Source organism: Zonotrichia albicollis, chromosome 3, assembly GCF_047830755.1.
Source record: "Zonotrichia albicollis isolate bZonAlb1 chromosome 3, bZonAlb1.hap1, whole genome shotgun sequence".
In the NCBI taxonomy this organism is placed as follows: Eukaryota; Metazoa; Chordata; class Aves; order Passeriformes; family Passerellidae; genus Zonotrichia; species Zonotrichia albicollis.
Genome location: NC_133821.1, coordinates 48,084,609 through 48,100,332, shown reverse-complemented (window position 1 = coordinate 48,100,332; position 15,724 = coordinate 48,084,609).

Below are 15,724 nucleotides of genomic sequence, written 5' to 3'. Positions count from 1 at the left end.
GCTATGTGCATATGAATAGCAAGGTACCACCTCTATGGCAAACCAGTGTGGTATTTTTGCCTCCAGATGCTATTGATCATGTAAGCTGGAGGGAAATTCGTATTTCTGGAGGGAAACTTGAGGCGCTTGGAGGTGAGAGGCCAGATGCCAAGAGATTCTGCTGGCTTGGAAGACTGGGAAAATTCAGCCCTTTCTGCCGAAGGGCTTTCTCACACTTTGAGTAACAACCACTGTTGTGTTCCTCCTGTTCCTCACGTGCTGCTCAAACCCTTACACAAGTAAATCATCATCTGTGGGAAGCTCAGGGAGCAACACTTGCAGCAAGATGGGAAGGATAAAGCCTACAATTGTCTTCGAAGATTGGTTAGCCCCATGCTGACCTACTTGGTCTGATACAGTGTTGGATGAGTCTGGCGTTGTGCTTTAACCAGCCAGCAAACTGAGAGCCATGCAGCCACTCATGCACTGTGCCTCCCCAGCCCCGCTCTGGCATGGGGAGGAGAACCTGAAAAAGGTAAAGCCTGGGGGTTGAAATAAGAACAGTTTAATAAGTGAAATAAAGTAAAATATCATCATCTTTATCATCATCATCATCATCATCATCATGGAATCATAGTAAGGAAAATGGAGATGACCAAAAGAGAAAAAGGAATAAAACCCAAGATGAACGAGTGCTATGCAGTATAATTGGTCACTACCCACAACTGATGCCCAGCCCTGCCCTGAGCAGGGATCAGCCCCTCTCAGCTGACTCCCCTAGGTTATATACTGAGCATGTCCTTCTGTGCTCTGGGATATCCCTTTGGCCAGGCCAGGTCAGCTCTCCTGGCCATGCTCCCTCCCAGCTTCTTGTGCACCTCCTCACTAGCAGAGCATGGGAAACTAAGTCCCTGACTTAAGCATTTTTTAGCAACAACTGAAACATCAGTGTGTTGTCAACATTATTCTTATACTAAATCCAAACACAAGTGCTGTACTAGCTGCTAGGAAAAAAATTATCCCATTATACCAGCTGAAAACAGGACATATGGTGATGGCTGATGGAGAGAAACCCTACACAGAAATAGAGAGCTTCAATAGCTCTAAACAGGTAGGTTTTGTTTCCAGGCTACAAAATTCTCATTCTTCCTTCAGTTCCTCCTAAAGCAACTGAAAAGCCTGAAGAAGACAACACTGGATGAAAGTTTCCACGAGAAGGAAACTCCATGTCCAGTGGTTCCTATGGTCCTTCAATAGCTTCACCCAGATGTATCTGACAGCACAGAATTAACAATGATTCAACAAGAAGAGACAAATATGCTACTTTACATTTTATCTGATTTATTTACAGATTTTAAAGAAGTATTTCTATCTCTAATTAGCAAATTTAGAAAAGCACCTCTCCCTTCTTTTCAAACACGTTTGTCTACTGATTGCTATTATGTTTATTTGTATATGTGTTTTATGTGTTTGCCCATGTGGTCCCCCTTGTGTGTCACCTACTGATTTCCAGCTGTGTGTGTCTCATCTTCAGACTGTTTAATGCTCTAGAAGTTGGCTTGATTGTCTTGGAACTACTGGAGTACGTGCTGTCAATAGTGTCTTCTCATACTCTGGATAAGTATGTGCTGCCAGAAAAACTGTCAGTGGCTTTAAGGTAGCAGAAAGGTAGGCAATTTGAGAGAAGCTCATTTAATCATATGGAGAATCATATTTAATGTAGTGCTTTGGGTATCTGCAGGAATATCTTTTTTTAGAAATCAGGCCATATGCTATTTCATTTTTCTTCATTATTATTAATAGTGCTTTTTTCTTTGCTTTTAATTTGTTTTTCTTGTCTCTGTCCCCATTTTTCTGAATAATGGAGTAATGGTTCTATGCCAGTAGATAAAATATGCAGCAAGACATCACCTGTTACATTACTTTCTGGCTTTTATCCCTAGAAAGCTTGAGGAATTCACATAATCTATGCAGGCAGGGAAGTGCCATTATCTGTATTTTACAGTCGGGGAATTCAGTCCAGAGAGGACAGCCAGACAACATGGAGGCAAAACAACAGCTCAAATGCACATCATCCCTTTCCTCACAACTGGGAAAATCTGGCTGTGCCAAAGCAGAGGCCACCTGTGTGCTGGGATGGGGCTGACACAGGCTTAGGGATGCAGGAAGTTTGAAGCTCAAGGTCCAGAGAACACCAAAATTAAACAAAAAAAATTTCTTTGTCCAGAGACAAAGAAATAGTTTTTTAAAAGATAGGATTTTCAGTGGCCTAAAGAACAATGATCTAACCTGACATCCTTTGCAACCACTGGGAATTTTATTGCTGGCTTCACTGAGGGAAGACTAATTTAGACTTTGAAAACACTATTTACTTTGGCATTTTAGCAGTGCATAGGAGATCTCTGGGAGAACTTCATGTCCCAGTTTCATTTTGTCTGTTTGTTAGTTAAATATTTAATCTAAAAGACATACTCATGCCCACCTCATATTCTCTCCACCTCATTCTGGTCCAAACTAAAATCCAGCAAGCAGTAATGTCACACTGCTTTTAAAAACCTTTAGTTAAGTACATCTGAAGCTGTACATGCATTCTTACTTGGTACCTGATTGTATTATCTGCCTCATAAGCAGTAATCCTGACAGCCTGCCAACTCCAGCTGCTGGTTAGCAGGCCAAAAGCTGGTTGAATGATGGCCTTAAGTAATGCTCAAAAGATAATGCTAATATGGAAAGGAGCATTCAGAACAATGAAATAGTATTCAGACATTTCTTTTGGGGCCAATATAATGTTTTTCTTGGAATGGAGGCTAAATGCTCCTGAATAGGTTCAGCCAACTGAGTTTGTTTATGCTTGGAAGCTAAACCTGGAAAGCTCAGCACTGTGCTTTTCCAAAGTAAAGGGATCACAATATGATCAAAGGGTTTGAATTTTTTTTGCAATGAAAAGCTGAACTCCATGTGTTCTACAGCTGATGGAGTTAAAAATCAGAAAAAACGAACTACCACACTATGCTACACTGACATTTTTCAAGTACTCAGTGAAACAACAAATGCCAAGTTTGGGTTTTTTTAAAATCTGTTTATCAAAGGCTAGAATGACTATGATATTTACGCTAAACTCAGTCACTTAATGAAGCTGAAATCAGTTTTGATTCAAGCTTCTAAATCTAAGTGGCGATGTAACCGAATTTAACATTTTACCAAAATATTATTCAGTATTTGCTTAGCAAGTGCTAAGGTGCTAATTAACTGAGTGGCAGTCACTCAGGTCCTTACTTTATTTCAAAATTACAATGATAAAGGCTATTTCTGTTGCCTCATTCTGTTGGATTTTACAGAAAGCAAACACGGGCTTCAAACCAGTGTGAGCAATAAGCTCCTGCATGGTAGAATATCTTCTCCTGAAGTAGTGATCTCTTCTCAGTGACATTTACTTGCACAAATTAAAAACCATCAGTGGATTTCATTTTTAGCCCTCTTTATTGTGTGAGCTCTGGGGCAGAACTGAATAAATAAAAATATAAAGTGAAGTCTACACAACAAAAAGCCGACTTTTTTAGCTGTTCCAGTGCAGCTGTGCCACAGGCCTACCTGACACTTAGCTTGGTAGGCAAGTGCATTATAGAAAATCAGCTGTAGATCAGAAAATGTACATATTTACTTATGCTTTTATATTGGAGTATTTTTAAGGCTTTTACCAGTCTAGAAAACTCGTAAGGACTCATGAAGGACTCCTTCCAAAAGACCTCTGCAGTGAGTGATGGCTGGGGCAGCCCAACTGCTTACGCATCAACTGTGTCATCATCTAGGTGAGCTGGGGCACAGATTGCTGCCATGCTTGATACTTGCAAGGGCCCAGCTCCCACCTGGGCCTCCAAAAAGGCCAGGTAGTCAAAGATGACAATCACATATGCTTTTAAAAAAATACCTGCTTTGAGTGTCTAAGCAAAGGTATTGCACATACAAAAAAGAGAACAGTGGAACTTTTTCTCTAATTCTGAATGCTGTGCAGGATGGAAAAATCTGGCCCTGAGAAACTTTACATCAATACATTTGCTTTTTCAAATAACAAAGAAGTCCATGATCCAGAGCCCTTTGTAATGACTGCACCCAGCATCACTCTCCTGTTATGTTTCTAGCAAACAGTATAAATGTCAGAGTATTTCACTAGTTGTGTTTATTTAGACATTTGTATTAGATTGTAAAAGGCCTTAGCAGAACTTTAGCAAGTCTCAGATAGATGATGAATACTTATTATTATGTAGCACTGCTTGGCTCAAAGAAATAAGGGGTTTTACTGCCTTCACTCCATTATGGAAGAGATAATTTTTTTTACAAGCAGTTAAGCCTTCACAGATAAGATGATCCTATGAGGTCCCTTCATATATGTTCCTACAGCATTGTGTTCACCTACTCACAAATGAAAAGTCCATCTTTGAGAAGTATTCAATGAATTATTTAATTGCTTGCAAGGAAAAGAGAGATCCTGAAACATTTCCTATTAATGCAGTTGTTGTCTCAGGTCCAGCAGCTTCCTTTGCTAGTCACTGCCAGAGAGATTTTACCAGGAGTTTTTCCTGATATTTAACATCTAATTTCTTTCCCTTTCAAGCTATTATGATCTCAGGAGTATAAAGATCTTATTGGTTTGTTGTGTCCACCTACAATCATGGGCAAGTACCTACTATTATGCAAGTCTTTCCACAAATTTCAGAGTGCCATGGCAAGCATTTTTAAGTCCCATTTGCTTTCATGGCAAACTAAGTCTGCAATGTGATCCCAGCTGCCAGTAATGAGCAACCTTTTCATGCCAAGGTATTAATAGTCATCTTTTAACTATGTATATCAATATTGTTGGCAACTTTAATGTTTTAATTTTCCTGTTAACGTTTCCTATTCCCTTTGTTCCCTGATTGGGTGGAGTAGACAGCATATTTCCATCTCACTCATTTTATTAGGCTTAATAGGCCAAGCCTAAAATCTTGAATAAAATTTTTTGAAAACATCCTAGAATCAAGTATGAGTGATGGACTTTGGCATAAGAAGCAGGTGTGGTTGCACCACCACCTTATGTGGCATTCATACCTCCATGTCTCTAGTGGAACCACTCCTGACACGTGCCACTGTGTTGTTCACCGAGACATCATGCTGGCAGCTCATAATCATCCTACGATAGTCTGCCTCACCCAAAGCCTTCTTCACCTTGTTTCCAAGTGATGTGCTTCTGGTTTATGAGGTGTCTACACTTTCTTCATGGCTTTCTTTTCCTCAGTTTCTGCATTTATACAGCTCTAGATGGCTGCTGCTGTGCATCTTAGGATATGGGCAAGTTACTGCAAAGTGAGCAAGTACAGAACTATCCTTTGATAATCACCCGATGTGTGTTTGTATTCTAAATGTTTTTTTCATGTGCTTTACTACTTTAAAGTACTGTAAGTCTGCTATGTTCAATGTGTCTGGGCATGAATACCTCCAGTGTGGCAAGTTATTTGTTTGCCAAATGTGTTTCATGTGTTTTTATCCTGAAGGTTCATCTCTGCTGCTATTGGTAGAACTCATGTAGATGTAGATAAATGTAGTGGGTTGATGCTGTCCAGCAATGAAGTACTCACACAAATGCTCCATCATTCCCACATCCAGCAGGATGGAGGAGAAAGCAGGCAGAGCAAAAGCAAGAAAACCTCATGCATTACCTTATCCTCACGATAAGGACAGTTTAATAACAAAGGTATGAAAAAAATAATAATAGTGGTACAAAAGCAATCCCTCACCACCTCCCACAAGCAGATGGATGCCCAGGCAGTCTCTGTGCAATGGCTGCTTTAGAAAGACAGCATTCTGGGTTTTAATGATGGGCATGATGTCATATGTCTCTGGAATATTGCCTTGGTCACTCAAGCTCTGCTGCCCCAGCTGTGTCTCCTCCCAGGCCCTTGCTCAGCCCCAGCCTGGTCAATGAGGTACCCAAATGGGAAAAACAGAGCCTTGATGCTGTGCGAGCACTGCTCAGCACCAGATCAAACACTTGCATGTTAGCAACAGTTTTAGTCACAAATCCAAAGCCCTGCACCACACCAGCTGCTAGGAGGAGAATCAGATCTGTGGCAGCCAGAGCCAGTGCAAGGAGCTTACTTTACCAGCCAGTGCAGGATGCTGCTACCCCTGGGCTCACAGCACCACAGCATCCCTCCTGCCTTGGGTCCCTAATGCCCTAAGCCAAACATGGCTTGAACTAAGGATTAAGGGCTGCTTTTCCCAGTGCAAGCATTAACAGGTTTTCTCTACTTGACTGGCAGGCTACTTTTATAAATTACTTAGCAAAAATTGGCTAACTTTGAAAAGCCTCTGTGGGAGGACTGACAGACAGCTGCACAGACAGACAGATGGAGACAGCAAAGAAGGCAGGCCAAACCCCAGATAGCTACATGAAATTTTCACTGAGCTACTGGGGCATCTGGCATAGAATCACAGAGATGAAGCTGAGGAGGCTAAAAAATCTCATTTTATCATTAAATGATGGCAACACAAAGCATTAAGCATTCCCAGTCCAGTGCTAATTTCTGCTTCAAATTGAGATCAGAACTTCCCCATTAATTTAAGGGGAAAATTGTTGCAAAAAATTGGATAGGTTCTGGTAAATGGATTAAGACACACCCACTCCACCCCCTCTTCTGGGGCTGTACAGGAAGCATGAAGAAGTTTATTGGATTCAACCCAAAAGCTGGGCCTTTTCTGTGGCATTATTGAGTGATGTTTCAACTGACTCATGGGGAGAGTAAGTCTGGCATTAATTAAAACACATCAGTGATGAAAATTATATAAATTGTCTGATTCATTTTCACCAAGTGTCTGCCTGCCTCTCTCTTGACTGCAGATGAAGTTTGGAGCAACCACAGCCCTTAACTCTGGCAACTCCATTAAATATCTCCAGCTGGGGAGATGACACCAGCAGCAGCCTGCCTGCTTTTGGCTACTATTTAAAGATCATCAGGACAAAGGCAGTGCACCTTCCAGCTCACCAGGGAGAACATCTGAGTCACAGCTGACTACAGTCAAACTGTTTTCTGTAGTGCCAGTGGCCCAGTGAAACTGGGATTATAGAACCAACTTTATCACTTTGTGCAGCTTTAAAGAATGTAACACCCAGGGGAAAGATGAGAGCAGGAAAGACATAAAGGTGGCTTTCAGGGATCTTGTTCTTCAGCCTGCCTGATTCCAGGCTGGGCCCATTTATCAGCAAGGAGGGAATAGGACAAGTTTCCAAAGAGGATTATAATGGCTTTTTATCAGTAAGTGCCAGTGTTTGAAATACTGCCACATAATTACATCCTTGCTTCATTTTTATTGAAATCATTGTAGTATGGTGATTGGCAGAATATAAACTATATTGCTAAATAATAACTTTTTTTATAAATTTAAATGAGAAACATTTTGAAAGAACTTTTGCCAGTCTTTATTGCAATACCTAAGAAACCTTTAGTTAAAATAGTATTTTGCCTTTTCTGTCATTTATGCACTTTTGAGCATTTTCCCCAGAATTCTGTCTTATACCACTGAAGAGGGCCAAAATAATTTGCATTCTATAGGCATTGAGGAGACTATTAAGGAGGTATATGATTCTTGGAATATATACTACTCTATAGCATGGGTAAAGTTCTCATTTCGTTATGTAGAAAGGAATTTTAAAAAACCTCCAAAGCTCTTTTACAGATTTTTTTTTTCCCAGAAAGAAAACAAAATCACTTCACTGGCCAGGAAATTATTCAAAAACACATATAACACTTTAACAAATGGTATTACCATCAGGTTAGTGGGTTCAGTGCACCTGAAGTCACTGCTCTGCAGATAGCAATGGCTTGTCAGAAACCATTTCTCCAAAATAGGGTTTACTGTTTCTGGAGACTCTAAGACTTCCATACTCTGACAGCAAATATAATAATATTAAAATCTTCTTATGTAGCTATAGATTCTGTGCAGTTTGATCATGACCTACTTTAGTGAGAAAAGTAAACTTTTTATTAACAACTTTTTCCCTTTGTTAAGACATTGCAAATCTTGAATTGCAAACTTCCTAAGCAGTAGTACCAAAAGCCCTCTGAACTACCACAAATACAAGAGCAACATTTCAGTCAGGTTTCATTCTTTGAATCAAAAATGTTTATGTCTTTGCATCAACAATGAATGTTGTTATAGACATGTCAACCAACACAGAAAATCAAGAACACTGGAATCTGCATTCCACCCACATCTGATGACTTGCCTGGCCTTGAGCAAAATGCATGAATGTGTACTTGCAGAAACCTCTGGCAGAATTATTCTGTGACAAAATAGCTCCTACTGTAGTAAATTTCACCAAGAATTGCTTGAAGAGTGAGCAGTGGTAGTAAATTTCAGCTTGGAAGCTGAAAATTGTCTAGGATTACACACATTTGGAAGAGCTTTGCTATAAAGGAAAGTATTAGGCATGCTTTTTCCTTTTGCCATTACAATCTCTTAGATTCCGACTCTGTAATTTTCATTAATTATGCTGGTAGCTATTACAGCTATGGGACAATGTTTTGACCCTGTACACACAAATGGCTGGGTTATCAAATTGCCTGTATAGTACAGAGGAAGCTGTTAAGTAGAATGATAAAACAATTTTGTCATCGCTTTCCTCTGCTGCTGTTCGGGCTGCCTCTGCATACTTCAGTCTCTGCCAGCCAGGAGGGCCAAGCATTTTGACATAAAGGAACTGCACATGAGCACTTATGTGACTGGACACTGTGAAAAGGATAATAGAAAAACTGCACTTGCAGAAAAATATCTGGACTTAGTGACACACTTCTCTGTCACTCACAATCCTGATTCTTTGTTTTTGCACTTGATTTTAAGTTCATTCTCTGGTGAGAATCTAACTTATCCCAGATGATGACGGTCATGTTCCCACATACCCTTTTGGCGCAAGGAGGGGGCATTTAGAAGCAGCACAAAACACCAGCTGCAAATCAGATCTGAATTCCCTTTCCTTTTTCTGAAGAGCAGCGCCAGTTATCATGAAGGAAGCTACTTACCACTTGGAGTAACAATGGCAGGATCATACTCATGCTCCTGGCTTCAATTCCCAGACAATTTGTGAAAATAGACTTGAACACTATAAAAGTATTATTAAAAATGCTCACGAGGGTTTAAACAGCACACCATAAATATTAGCTAGTGTTGCTGCCACAAACATTGAGCAGGGATAATAAAACAGTTTTAAACAACTCCTAATTAAATTAGGCTTGTTTGGTCTTTGCTCTGAATTTGTGACAGAGACTGTGGAAAAAGGATTGGGCAGCCATGTGAACTGAAACCTATGTAACATGTGAAGACCCACAGAGGGGGCAGTAAATTTGCAAAGGTCACTTGAATTCTGGCATTTCCATCTCTGAGTGGCTGACTTTGCAGCATCCATTTAGCTGTTCATGTGTGGGTGTGTGTAGCATACATATAAATCAAAATTGAAACACTGCATTAAAACACTTACTAGTTCTACAGAGCTTGAAATCTCATGCTGTAGCCATGTTTTACTTCTCAGAATCATTTCAAGATCCGTTGCACATCTGTGCCTTCTCCTTTCTCCTTGGGAGAGCTAACTGTGGAAGCCAGTCACTGTACCTTCTGTACCTCTCTCCATAGATCCAATGTCAGCAAGGACCTTGGCAAATGCCCTCTGAGGAATGTTGCTGAAGTGGCTGAAGATGCTCCTTGTGCCTGTCTGAGTGCCCTGACCTTCTTCTGTTACTTGCCTTTTTCCAATGAACAGTGAGCAGTGAGCACCTCACCCTCGGGGGCGATTTTCTTGAAAATTTGGCCTATGCCTTGGGACAGTCAAGACACAGTCACATGTTGCTCCTTTGTCTTCCACAGGATCAATAACCCAAGAGGGTGGGAAAGACAGACAGGAGATCAATAACACCTGAAAGTGCCCCTGGGAAATTTCCCAGAGTCTATCTGCTCAAAAGCCCCTCAGCTGTGTTGGCAAAGCACAGATCAAGGGTCACAGTCTCCTAGTGTAAGCCAGCACAAGTGTCACAGAAATTCATGGTGCTACACCAGGCTGACATAATTTAAACAGCTATACCTATTTATAGTTCACGGACTGATAAATATTTAGCCATCAGAAGGCAAAACTCCTACTTTCTACATTGACTAAATACATATCAAGCCAGTCCATAGCTTTTTCCCTCCAAAGCTGCAGGTCCATCCCATTCCCACCTGCCCCAAATCACCCCAAAGAGAGCAGCCACAACCTTCCCCAAAGTGATTTGCAATCACCTAGGGAGTGAGAAGAGCACAACAAGGAATTCTGCTCTTGTCTAATTAGTATGATGCAATCAACTGTTCCACAAACACTTAGGGATCTTCTAAATAACTCTATTTTTATCAGCTTGAGTGCCACACACAGTACTGCAAGGTAATCACTGGGGCTAATATCTGAATTCACGAAAGTTTTACCTTACTTTGTTTTCCCTCCTAAGAATTTGCTCTGTGGTAACCCATTCCCTCTGCCATGTCTGTGCTGGCTTCCATTTGCATCCAATATAAGGTAATTTTCTTTAAATTACTTTAAAGTACTTTAAAGTACTGATGATTCTGCTTCCAAAAATGCACTCTTAATAACCAGCTTCTAGGCATAATTTTAGGGTACAGGAAACTAAAGTGAAACAAACTTGAATTGCTTTTAAGTAAAAAAATTTGGCGAAGGCTTTCAAGAACTACTTTCTTGTGGGAAGATGCATCTTGTCTATTTTTTTGCCTCCATTTCCTGATTCAGAAATTGCTTTTAGGTTCCCAAAGATATTCAGAATAAAATAGTTCATCCACAGAATGAAACAACTTCTGCTGCTGAAATCTATCACTTGTTGGCTCCATTTCGCTGTGAAGTATTATTAGCAATATTTTAGCAGTTCTTACAAAGCCTCACTGTACTTCATATTGCACAGTGCTTCGGAGAAGACTGTTCATACCCTTAAGGTGTCATGTGCCAGGTAGGTGGTATTTCCTCCCTCCCACCTCACTTCTGTGAGCTCTGTTGTAACAGACAGAGGGCAAGTTACTCTCAGAGACATCATATTCTCACAAGGTCCTGTTCCATTTACAGAAGAGCTGAAACTCAGTGACAAAATCCACAAAATGTTATGAAAGCAGCTGGACCCCTTCATCTGTGATACGCAGGGATTCAGCACAGGAGCCCAGGAATCTCTTTTGGCAGCTGGATGAAGCCTTCTCCATGCAGAAGTTCTCACCATGAGGTTGTGCAGACATCACTTGTTTTATCACATGATGGAGACTCCTGCACATGCAGGGAATCGCTGTTTGAAAGTCCACTTGTCTTGGTGAGTGAAGGTAACACCAACTGTAAGATCCTTACACTGCACTAAATTGAGAACTGACAAAACCCCTTGCCTTTGTAGAAGCTTTAATAATTTCAAGTGGATTTGGGGAAAAACCCTGAGGTACAAATCAATGCAGGAGGGAAGGTCCACTTAGGATTGAAATCATTTGACAAGTGCCAGTGCATGGGATTTGGTTTCAGGGTTAAATTCTTTGCCTAAATAAGGTATTTGAAATGAGAGAGGAAAAAGTGTTTCATACCTGCCAAGTAGTAAGTTCTCCCTCGGGCACCAGACTTTTAAAATAGTTGTCAGGATGATATCACACTGCCTGATGTAGGTCTTGGAAAAGTGCTAGTATGAGGTGGAGATTTTTCAGCCATGGGTTTTGGAATTCTATGTTAGGAAAACCCACATTTGATTTTTATTTTATTTTATTTTATTTTATTTTATTTTATTTTATTTTATTTTATTTTATTTTATTTTATTTTATTGTTTGTGATTCCCCTTGTGAAGAAAAAGAACAAGAAAATCAGACATCTCCAGTGTACAAAAAACTCAGACTATGAGGTCACTGATGTCTCAAATGCTACTAGTCCCTGGGGTGGCAAGAGAAAGCAATGTTTAGGATGCCAGATGCAGCCATTTGTCTCCAAGGAGCAGCTGGTGATGAGATGCTCTTATTAATGAAATGGGATTGTTCACTGCTGACGATTTACTGCAGTTAGTGTAGCCAGTTCTGATTCATGCTACCATTATGGGTACCATGCCTAGGAGTCAGCAGGCTTTGTTGGTTTTATTGTTAATAGTTGAGGTACCTGTGATTCAAACGATTTTTAAAAAGCAGTAGATACAGAATGCTTATGCAGACTGATTTATGGTTGAATTGCCAGGTGACTGACTGACTGACAGATCCCAGTGCTCATTTTCCTGGACCAGTGATTCTAAGTCATCTGGCAGTTGATGAGTAGGAAATTACATTGACTATGTTATTCATGTTGGGAAAAATCTATAAATCAGTGTGGTTTGTAGGATTAATAACATACTGCTAGCACAGAAGTGAGCATGCAAATTAGTGTCAAATCACTCTGAGAATGGTTGCGCTAAACCTGCACCAAACAGCTGGGGCTGAGCTCAGGAGCTGATGAGAACACAGGCTCACCAGGATGAGTACAACAAGCTGGTTTTGAGGCTTGAGGTTGGGGCACCTGAATTCCTGTGGCAAATGACAGTAAGATGACACTGAGGACTCTCCATAGAGCAAGAAGTGCCCCCTGACAGCAACTCAGGTCCTTTGTCCCTGATGTTTTTAATACATCACACATAAATGATCTGACCTGTACTGCACCCAGCTTTGGTACTTCTGCACTTCCTACTGCATTTTCTATAGAACTTCATTGTACCATCTAATACAAACACATGCCTAGTTAAACAATTCTGATGTTGAGCTGTAAAGTAAATCTTTCTCAGAAAACTGTCCATTCTATTCGTGTACTGTATCCAACAATTTTCCATGAAGGATTTGTGAAGCAGGCAGCCCTCTGATAAGGCCACACTTGGCAACTGTTCTAAGGTACCACCTTATTATCTTACTACCAGATTTAGATGGCCACCTCATGGAGGTTCACTCCTCCAGGGCCAAGTGGGAGTACTGCCCAATTGCTGGCTGAGCTATTTGGGCATTTAGCCATAAGGTCACTCAGCACAGCTTCCTGTAGGAGAGGTATTTGGAGCAAGGCCTTTGCCTCAGTTTTGATGAATGTATTAAATTGGTGACAAGGGACCCAGCAGTTTAAAGCAATGTGATGCTCAAGGAACCTGAGGACTGGTTTCAGAACAGCCTGCCAATGGTTTGTGAGAGCTTGCTATCTACTATCTATTGCAGTGGGTTTTTCCCAAAAAAAGTGGACTGCAATTTCAAATTCACAATGCAGTTTCACATTGACTACAAAGGAGTTGCCTGAATAAACAGACTCTGATTTGCCACCACCTTTTGCTGGATTCAGACTGCTGACTACCTCCACGGCCTGTTGTCATTAATACCCCTGGCTATCCCCTAGCTTCAGCTTGCTTTTCACAGAATCAAAGAACAGAAGAGAAAAAGATACCATGGGGAAGCTTGGGCCATGAAGCAAAGATGGACCCTGTGCTGCATCCAAAGCAGCATGGCCAGCAGGTCAAAGGAAGTGAGTCTCCTCCTCTACTCCACTATCATGAGACCTCACATGGAGTGCAACATCCAGCTCTGGAACCCCCAGCATAGAAATGATGTGAACTTGCTGGAGCCAGTCCAGAGGAGGGCTAAAAAAATGATCAGGAGTCTATAGCACCTCTCCTACGGAGTCGCGCCAAGAAAGTTGTGGTTGTTCAGACTGGAAAAGAGAAGGCTCCAGGGGCACCTCATTGTGGTCTTTCAGTGTCACAGACATCTTTTGTGAAAAATCCTTTCTTGGGATTTTTCTCGCTTCTGAGAAGCTGTGGCCTCAGCAACAAATGCAAACAATGGTTATCTGCTGCTGTGGAATGTAACAGGTGGATCCATGATTGGTCTCCAGTGGATGTTTGGATTTACTGACCTCTCACAGCAGAGCTGCTCTTGCTCTCTGCTGGGACACAGATCTTTGTTATTCATTTTTTTCTATTCTTAGCTTAGCTAGCCTTCTGAGAATTTTCTCTTCTATTTCTTTTTAGTACAGTCATAATGTAATATATATCATAAAATAATAAATCAAGCCTTCTGAACATGAGGTCAACATTCTCACCTCTCTCTCACCCTTGTGACCACTGTCACATTTCAGTATCTGAAAAGGGCATACAAAACAGCTGAGGAGGGGCTTTTTACAAGGCATGCAGTGATAAGGCAAAACGGAATGGCCTTAAGCTGGAAGAGGGTAGATTTAGATTAGATATCAGGAAGAAGTTCTTTACTCAGAGGGTGGTGAGGCGCTGGCAGAGGATGCCCAGAGAATCTGTGGATGCCTCATCCCTGGAGGTGTTAAAGGCCAGACTGGACAGGGCTTTGAGCAGCCCTTTCTAGTGGAAGGTGTCCCTGCCCATGGCAGGGGGGTTGGAACTAAATGATCTTTAAGATCCCTTCCAACTCAAACCAAAATGATGGGAGGGCTGATTTCTAGCATACACAGAGAACTAGGGCCCTTACACTGAAACGCTCCTGGGGGCTACTGTGATGTGTGCTGGAAGCCATCCACGCTTAGGACTGAGGCAGTCAAGAACACCAACATCACATGGGAGCAGCTGGAGGCAAAAGCAAGCTCTTACAGAAATGGCCTGATCTTGTGTGTCTGGTAATGGTTATAGAGAACTTCTGAAGTGGTGTGGCAATATCACCCAGTTTGCTTCTATCAAAATGTATCCCTGGACTACATGCTTTTCTTAGATCCCTGCCAAATCCATTTAAATTTCACCTCATGAACAGGCTGCAGGATAGCACCACATGATACAGAAACTGGAACCAAGCATGTATAAAACACTGTGATCAGTATTAACAGGTAAATTATTAGTAGAAGCCAGAGATTTTCAACTATTTTATGTCAAAACATTTCTATTCTAAGGTTTCCATACTCACCTAAGAGTTTTAGATTCAGGAACTATTTTCCTTTTCTCTGGAAATTAGTAACTTTCTTAATACAGTATCCTTATTCAATAGCCAGTTCTGAAGCTGTGTTTGCATCTGAAGTCAAGGAAATGCCACTGGGAGCAAGATCAGGCCAAATTATAGAAAATGAAGAGCTAAGACCTTTTGGGACGCTGGAAATACACAGGTTCCCTAAACCATCCCTTCAGTGGGGAAGAAAGGTCAACAGGAAGAAATTAGAGGAAATACAGTGTCCTGTACTCTTTTCACAGAACACAGATTTGCTCCATTTAGTGGGATAAAGCAGTCTGTGTACTGCTTTTTTTCACTTGTATTTTTCACATCACAAATATTTGACAGCCCAAGACAAAACCAATACAAGATCTTACCTGGCTCTTTTACTCATTTTCTCTAAGTCCTCAGCTGCTATTGCTGTTTGTATTTTGTATTATCAAATATCATGCAATCTCTTTCTGCAATTTATTACCAAAAATGATGTTTCAAATTTTTTCATTCCTTAATGTTTTTTCCTTCCTAAACAAGACATTTACAAAAACTGTAAATATCCAGCTTTTACCCAATTAGCTTTTAGCTAATGCCTTTTTTATTTCAAAATCAATTTCATTAATCGGTTGCTCATTATGAGAAAGAAAGCAACAGTACAGAATGTCACTTAGCTCAATTTTTGAGGAGCCAAATTTGCTGACACAGAGGATTAGTCTATAAGGTGTACTATAAATTTAATCATTGAGTGACCAATAACCATACTTCACACAATGTCTCTAAAGTGTAG